This window comes from Lactuca virosa, chromosome 7, assembly GCF_052849685.1.
Source record: "Lactuca virosa cultivar CGN04683 chromosome 7, Lactuca_virosa_CGN04683_v6, whole genome shotgun sequence".
In the NCBI taxonomy this organism is placed as follows: Eukaryota; Viridiplantae; Streptophyta; class Magnoliopsida; order Asterales; family Asteraceae; genus Lactuca; species Lactuca virosa.
Genome location: NC_136432.1, coordinates 80,461,096 through 80,470,984, shown reverse-complemented (window position 1 = coordinate 80,470,984; position 9,889 = coordinate 80,461,096).

Here is a 9,889-nt window from a genome sequence, read left to right as displayed (position 1 = left end):
ACCAATAGCCCATATGTCATTCGTATGTCAACCATGGACACCATAAGGAACAACCATGTTGAGCAATGGCCCATATGTCATCCATATGTCCACCATGGACTCCATAAGCAACAACCATGTTGACCAATGGCCCATATGTCATCCGTATGTCAACCATGGACACCATAAGCAACAACCATGTTGACCAATGGCCCATATGTCATCCATATGTCAACCATGAACACCTTAAGCAACTACCATGTTGACCAATGGCCCATATGTCAACCATGGACACCATAAGAACAACCATGTTGACCAATGGCCCATATGTCATCCATATGTCAACCATGGACACCATAAGCAATAACCATGTTGACCAATGGCCCATATGTCATCCATATGTCAACCATGGACACCATAAGCAACTACCATGTTGACCAATAGCCCATATGTCATACGTATGTCAACCATGGACACCATAAGCAACAACCATGTTGACCAATGGCCCATACGTCATCCATGGACACCTTAAGCAACTATCATGTTGACCAATGGGCCATATGTCAACCATGGACACCATAAGCAAGAACCATGTTGACCAATGGCCCATATGTCATCCATATGTCATCCATATGTCAACCATGGACACCATAAGCAACTACCATGTTGACCAATGGCGCAAATGTCATCCGTATGTCAACCATGGACACCATAAGCAACAACCATGTTGACCAATGGCCCATATGTCATCCATATGTCAACCATGGACACCTTAAGCAACTACCATGTTGACCAATAGCCCATATGTAAACCATGGACACCATAAGCAACAACCATGTTGATGAATGTCCCATATGTCATCCATATGTCAACCATGGACACCATAAGCAACTACCATGTTGACCAATGGCCCATATGTCATCCGTATGTCAACCATGGACACCATAAGCAACAACCATGTTGACCAATGGCCCATATGTCATCCATATGTCAACCATGGACACCATAAGCAACAAACATGTTGACCAATGGCCCATATGTCAACCATGGACACCATAAGCAACTACTATGTTGACCAATGGCCCATATGTCATCCGTATGTCAACCATGGACACTATAAGCAACAACCATGTTGACCAATGGCCCATATGTCATCTATATGTCAACCATGGACACCTTAAGCAACTACCATGTTGACCAATGGCCCATATGCCAACCATGGACACCATAAGCAACAACCATGTTGACCAATGGCCCATATGTCATCCATATGTCAACCATGGACACCATAAGCAACAACTATGTTGACCAATGACCCATATGTCATCCATATGTCAACCATGGACACCATAAGCAACAACCATGTTGACCAATGGCCCATATGTCATCCATATATCAACCATGGACACCTTAAGGAACTACCATGTTGACCAATGGCCCATATATCAACCATGGACACCATAAGCACAACCATGTTGACCAATGGCCCATATATCATCCATATGTCAACCATGGACACCATAAGCAACAACCATGTTGACCAATGGCCCATATGTCATCCATATGTCAACCATGGACACCACAAGCAACTACCATGTTGACCAATGGCCCATATGTCATCCGTATGTTAACCATGGACACCATAAGCAACAACTATGTTGACCAATGGCCCATATGTCATCCATATGTCAACCACAGACACCATAAGCAAAAACCATGTTGACCAATGGCCCATATGTCATCCATATGTCAACCATGGACACCATAAGCAACTACCATGTTGACCAATGGCCCATATGTCATCCGTATGTGAACCATGGACACCATAAGGAACAACCATGTTGACCAATGGCCCATATGTCATCCATATGTCAACCATGGACACCTTAAGCAACTACCATGTTGACCAATGGCCCATATGTCAACCATGGACACCATAAGCGACAACCATCTTGACCAATGGCCCATATGTCATCCATATGTCAACCATGGACACCATAAGCAATAACCATGTTGACCAATGGCCCATATGTCATCCATATGTCAACCATGGACACTATAAGCACCTACCATGTTGACCAATGGCCCATATGTCATCCGTATGTCAACCATGGACACTATAAGCAACAACCATGTTGACCAATGGCCCATATGTCATTCATATGTCAACCATGGACACCTTAAGCAACTACCATGTTGACCAATGGCCCATATGTCAACCATGGACACCGTAAGCAACAACCATGTTGACCAATGGCTTATATGTCAACCATGGACACCATAAGCAACTACTATGTTGACCAATGGCCCATATGTCAACCATGGACACCATAATACTACAACCATGTTAACCAATGGCCCATATGTCATCCATATGTCAACCATGGACACCATAAGCAATAACCATGTTGACCAATGGCCCATATGTCATCAATATGTCCACCATGGACACCATAAGCAACTACCATGTCGACCAATAGCCCATATGTCCTCCGTATGTCAACCATGGACACCATAAGCAACAACCATGTTGACGAATGGCCCATATGTCATCCATATGTCAACCATGGACACCTTAAGCAACTACCATGTTGACCAATGGCCCATATGTCAACCATGGACACTATAAGCAACAACCATGTTGATCAATGGCCCATATATCATCCATATGTCAACCATGGACACCTTAAGCAACTACCATGTTGACCAATGGCCCATATGTCAACCATGGACACCATAAGCAACAACCATGTTGACCAATGGCCCATATGTCATCCATATGTCAACCATGGACACCATAAGCAACAACCATGTTGACCAATGGCCCATATGTCATCCATATGTCAACCATGGACACCATAAGCAACAACCATGTTGACCAATGGCCCATATGTCATCCATATATCAACCATGGACACCTTAAGGAACTACCATGTTGACCAATGGCCCATATATCAACCATGAACACCATAAGCACAACCATGTTGACCAATGGCCCATATATCATCCATATGTCAACCATGGACACCATAAGCAACAACCATGTTGACCAATGGCCCATATGTCATCCATATGTCAACCATGGACACCATAAGCAACTACCATGTTGACCAATGGCCCATATGTCATCCGTATGTTAACCATGGACACCATAAGCAACAACCATGTTAACCAATGGCCCATATGTCATCCATATGTCAACCACGGACACCATAAGCAACAACCATGTTGACCAATGGCCCATATGTCATCCATATGTCACCATGGACACCATAAGCAACTACCATGTTGACGAATGGCCCATATGTCATCCGTATGTGAACCATGGACACCATAAGCAACAACCATGTTGACCAATGGCCCATATGTTATCCATATGTCAACCATGGACACCTTAAGCAACTACCATGTTGACCAATGGCCCATATGTCAACCATGGACACCATAAGCGACAACCATCTTGACCAATGGCCCATATGTCAATCATGGACACCATAAGCAATAACCATGTTGACCAATGGCCCATATGTCATCCGTATGTCAACCATGGACACCATAAGCACCTACCATGTTGACCAATGGCCCATATGTCATCCGTATGTCAACCATGGACACTATAAGCAACAACCATGTTGACCAATGGCCCATATGTCATTCATATGTCAACCATGGACACCTTAAGCAACTACCATGTTGACCAATGGCCCATATGTCAACCATGGACACCGTAAGCAACAACCATGTTGACCAATGGCCCATATGTCAACCATGGACACCATAAGCAACTACCATGTTGACCAATGGCCCATATGTCAACCATGGACACCATAATACTACAAGCATGTTAACCAATGGCCCATATGTCAACCATGGACACCATAAGCAATAACCATGTTGACCAATGGCCCATATGTCATCAATATGTCAACCATGGACACCATAAGCAACTACCATGTTGACCAATATCCCATATGTCATCCGTATGTCAACCATGGACACCAAAAGCAACAACCATGTTGACCAATGGCCCATATGTCATCCATATATCAACCATGGACACCTTAAGGAACTACCATGTTGACCAATGGCCCATATATCAACCATGGACACCATAAGCACAACCATGTTGACCAATGGCCCATATATCATCCATATGTCAACCATGGACACCATAAGCAACAACCATGTTGACCAATGGCCCATATGTCATCCATATGTCAACCATGGACACCACAAGCAACTACCATGGTTACCAATGGCCCATATGTCATCCATATGTCATCCATATGTCAACCATGGACACCATAAGCAACTACCATGTTGACCAATGGCCCATATGTCATCCGTATGTGAACCATGGACACCATAAGGAACAACCATGTTGACCAATGGCCCATATGTCATCCATATGTCAACCATGGACACCTTAAGCAACTACCATGCTGACCAATGGCCCATATGTCAACCATGGACACCATAAGCGACAACCATCTTGACCAATGGCCCATATGTCATCTATATGTCAACCATGGACACCATAAGCAATAACCATGTTGACCAATGGCCCATATGTCATCCATATGTCAACCATGGACACTATAAGCACCTACCATGTTGACCAATGGCCCATATGTCATCCGTATGTCAACCATGGACACTATAAGCAACAACCATGTTGACCAATGGCCCATATGTCATTCATATGTCAATCATGGACACCTTAAGCAACTACCTTGTTGACCAATGGCCCATATGTCAACCATGGACACCGTAAGCAACAACCATGTTGACCAATGGCTTATATGTCAACCATGGACACCATAAGCAACTACTATGTTGACCAATGGCCCATATGTCAACCATGGACACCATAATACTACAACCATGTTAACCAATGGCCCATATGTCATCCATATGTCAACCATGGACACCATAAGCAATAACCATGTTGACCAATGGCCCATATGTCATCAATATGTCAACCATGGACACCATAAGCAACTACCATGTCGACCAATAGCCCATATGTCCTCCGTATGTCAACCATGGACACCATAAGCAACAACCGTGTTGACGAATGGCCCATATGTCATCCATATGTCAACCATGGACACCTTAAGCAACTACCATGTTGACCAATGGCCCATATGTCAACCATGGACACTATAAGCAACAACCATGTTGACCAATGGCCCATATATCATCCATATGTCAACCATGGACACCTTAAGCAACTACCATGTTGACCAATGGCCCATATGTCAACCATGGACACCATAAGCAACAACCATATTGACCAATGGCCCATATGTCATCCATATGTCAACCATGGACACCATAAGCAACAACCATGTTGACCAATGGCCCATATGTCATCCATATGTCAACCATGGACACCATAAGCAACAACCATGTTGACCAATGGCCCATATGTCATCCATATATCAACCATGGACACCTTAAGGAACTACCATGTTGACCAATGGCCCATATATCAACCATGAACACCATAAGCACAACCATGTTGACCAATGGCCCATATATCATCCATATGTCAACCATGGACACCATAAGCAACAACCATGTTGACCAATGGCCCATATGTCATCCATATGTCAACCATGGACACCATAAGCAACTACCATGTTGACCAATGGCCCATATGTCATCCGTATGTTAACCATGGACACCATAAGCATCAACCATGTTAACCAATGGCCCATATGTCATCCATATGTCAACCACGGACACCATAAGCAACAACCATGTTGACCAATGGCCCATATGTCATCCATATGTCACCATGGACACCATAAGCAACTACCATGTTGACCAATGGCCCATATGTCATCCGTATGTGAACCATGGACACCATAAGCAACAACCATGTTGACCAATGGCCCATATGTCATCCATATGTCAACCATGGACACCTTAAGCAACTACCATGTTGACCAATGGCCCATATGTCAACCATGGACACCATAAGCGACAACCATCTTGACCAATGGCCCATATGTCAATCATGTACACCATAAGCAATAACCATGTTGACCAATGGCCCATATGTCATATGTATGTCAACCATGGACACCATAAGCACCTACCATGTTGACCAATGGCCCATATGTCATCCGTATGTCAACCATGGACACTATAAGCAACAACCATGTTGACCAATGGCCCATATGTCATTCATATGTCAACCATGGACACCTTAAGCAACTACCATGTTGACCAATGGCCCATATGTCAACCATGGACACCGTAAGCAACAACCATGTTGACCAATGGCCCATATGTCAACCATGGACACCATAAGAACCTACCATGTTGACCAATGGCCCATATGTCAACCATGGACACCATAATACTACAACCATGTTAACCAATGGCCCATATGTCAACCATGGACACCATAAGCAATAACCATGTTGACCAATGGCCCATATGTCATCAATATGTCAACCATGGACACCATAAGCAACTACCATGTTGACCAATATCCCATATGTCATCCGTATGTCAACCATGGACACCATAAGCAACAACCATGTTGACCAATGGCCCATATGTCATCCATATATCAACCATGGACACATTAAGCAACTACCATGTTGACCAATGGCCCATATGTCAACCATGGACACTATAAGCAACAACCATGTTGACCAATGGCCCATATATCATCCATATGTCAACCATGGACACCATAACCAACTACCATGTTGACCAATGGCCCATATGTCAACCATGTACACCATAAGCAACAACCATGTTGACCAATGGCCCATATGTCATCCATATGTTAACTATGGTCACCATAAGCAACAACCATATTGAGCAATGGCCCATATGTCATCCATATGTCAACCATGGACACCTTAAGCAACTACCATGTTGACCAATAGCCCATATGTCATTCGTATGTCAACCATGGACACCATAAGGAACAACCATGTTGAGCAATGGCCCATATGTTATCCATATGTCCACCATGGACACCATAAGCAACAACCATGTTGACCAATGGCCCATATGTCATCCGTATGTCAACCATGGACACCATAAGCAACAACCATGTTGACCAATGGCCCATATGTCATCCATATGTCAACCATGGACACCTTAAGCAACTACCATGTTGACCAATGGCCCATATGTCAACTATGGACACCATAAGCAACAACCATGTTGACCAATGGCCCACATGTCATCCATATGTCAATAATGGACACCTTAAGCAACTACCATGTTGACCAATGGCCCATATGTCAACCATGGACACCATAAGAACAACCATGTTGACCAATGGCCCATATGTCATCCATATGTCAACCATGGACACCATAAGCAATAACCATGTTGACCAATGGCCCATATGTCATCCATATGTCAACCATGGACACCATAAGCAACTACCATGTTGACCAATAGTCCATATGTCATACGTATGTCAACCATGGACACCATAAGTAACAACCATGTTGACCAATGGCCCATACGTCATCCATGGACACCTTAAGCAACTACCATGTTAACCAATAGGCCATATGTCAACCATGGACACCATAAGCAACTACCATGTTGACCAATGGCCCATATGTCATCCGTATGTTAACCATGGACACCATAAGCAACAACCATGTTAACCAATGGCCCATATGTCATCCATATGTCAACCACGGACACCATAAGCAACAACCATGTTGACCAATGGCCCATATGTCATCCATATGTCACCATGGACACCATAAGCAACTACCATGTTGACGAATGGCCCATATGTCATCCGTATGTGAACCATGGACACCATAAGCAACAACCATGTTGACCAATGGCCCATATGTTATCCATATGTCAACCATGGACACCTTAAGCAACTACCATGTTGACCAATGGCCCATATGTCAACCATGGACACCATAAGCGACAACCATCTTGACCAATGGCCCATATGTCAATCATGGACACCATAAGCAATAACCATGTTGACCAATGGCCCATATGTCATCCGTATGTCAACCATGGACACCATAAGCACCTACCATGTTGACCAATGGCCCATATGTCATCCGTATGTCAACCATGGACACTATAAGCAACAACCATGTTGACCAATGGCCCATATGTCATTCATATGTCAACCATGGACACCTTAAGCAACTACCATGTTGACCAATGGCCCATATGTCAACCATGGACACCGTAAGCAACAACCATGTTGACCAATGGCCCATATGTCAACCATGGACACCATAAGCAACTACCATGTTGACCAATGGCCCATATGTCAACCATGGACACCATAATACTACAAGCATGTTAACCAATGGCCCATATGTCAACCATGGACACCATAAGCAATAACCATGTTGACCAATGGCCCATATGTCATCAATATGTCAACCATGGACACCATAAGCAACTACCATGTTGACCAATATCCCATATGTCATCCGTATGTCAACCATGGACACCAAAAGCAACAACCATGTTGACCAATGGCCCATATGTCATCCATATATCAACCATGGACACCTTAAGGAACTACCATGTTGACCAATGGCCCATATATCAACCATGGACACCATAAGCACAACCATGTTGACCAATGGCCCATATATCATCCATATGTCAACCATGGACACCATAAGCAACAACCATGTTGACCAATGGCCCATATGTCATCCATATGTCAACCATGGACACCACAAGCAACTACCATGTTGACCAATGGCCCATATGTCATCCATATGTCATCCATATGTCAACCATGGACACCATAAGCAACTACCATGTTGACCAATGGCCCATATGTCATCCGTATGTGAACCATGGACACCATAAGGAACAACCATGTTGACCAATGGCCCATATGTCATCCATATGTCAACCATGGACACCTTAAGCAACTACCATGCTGACCAATGGCCCATATGTCAACCATGGACACCATAAGCGACAACCATCTTGACCAATGGCCCATATGTCATCTATATGTCAACCATGGACACCATAAGCAATAACCATGTTGACCAATGGCCCATATGTCATCCATATGTCAACCATGGACACTATAAGCACCTACCATGTTGACCAATGGCCCATATGTCATCCGTATGTCAACCATGGACACTATAAGCAACAACCATGTTGACCAATGGCCCATATGTCATTCATATGTCAATCATGGACACCTTAAGCAACTACCTTGTTGACCAATGGCCCATATGTCAACCATGGACACCGTAAGCAACAACCATGTTGACCAATGGCTTATATGTCAACCATGGACACCATAAGCAACTACTATGTTGACCAATGGCCCATATGTCAACCATGGACACCATAATACTACAACCATGTTAACCAATGGCCCATATGTCATCCATATGTCAACCATGGACACCATAAGCAATAACCATGTTGACCAATGGCCCATATGTCATCAATATGTCAACCATGGACACCATAAGCAACTACCATGTCGACCAATAGCCCATATGTCCTCCGTATGTCAACCATGGACACCATAAGCAACAACCGTGTTGACGAATGGCCCATATGTCATCCATATGTCAACCATGGACACCTTAAGCAACTACCATGTTGACCAATGGCCCATATGTCAACCATGGACACTATAAGCAACAACCATGTTGACCAATGGCCCATATATCATCCATATGTCAACCATGGACACCTTAAGCAACTACCATGTTGACCAATGGCCCATATGTCAACCATGGACACCATAAGCAACAACCATATTGACCAATGGCCCATATGTCATCCATATGTCAACCATGGACACCATAAGCAACAACCATGTTGACCAATGGCCCATATGTCATCCATATGTCAACCATGGACACCATAAGCAACAACCATGTTGACCAATGGCCCA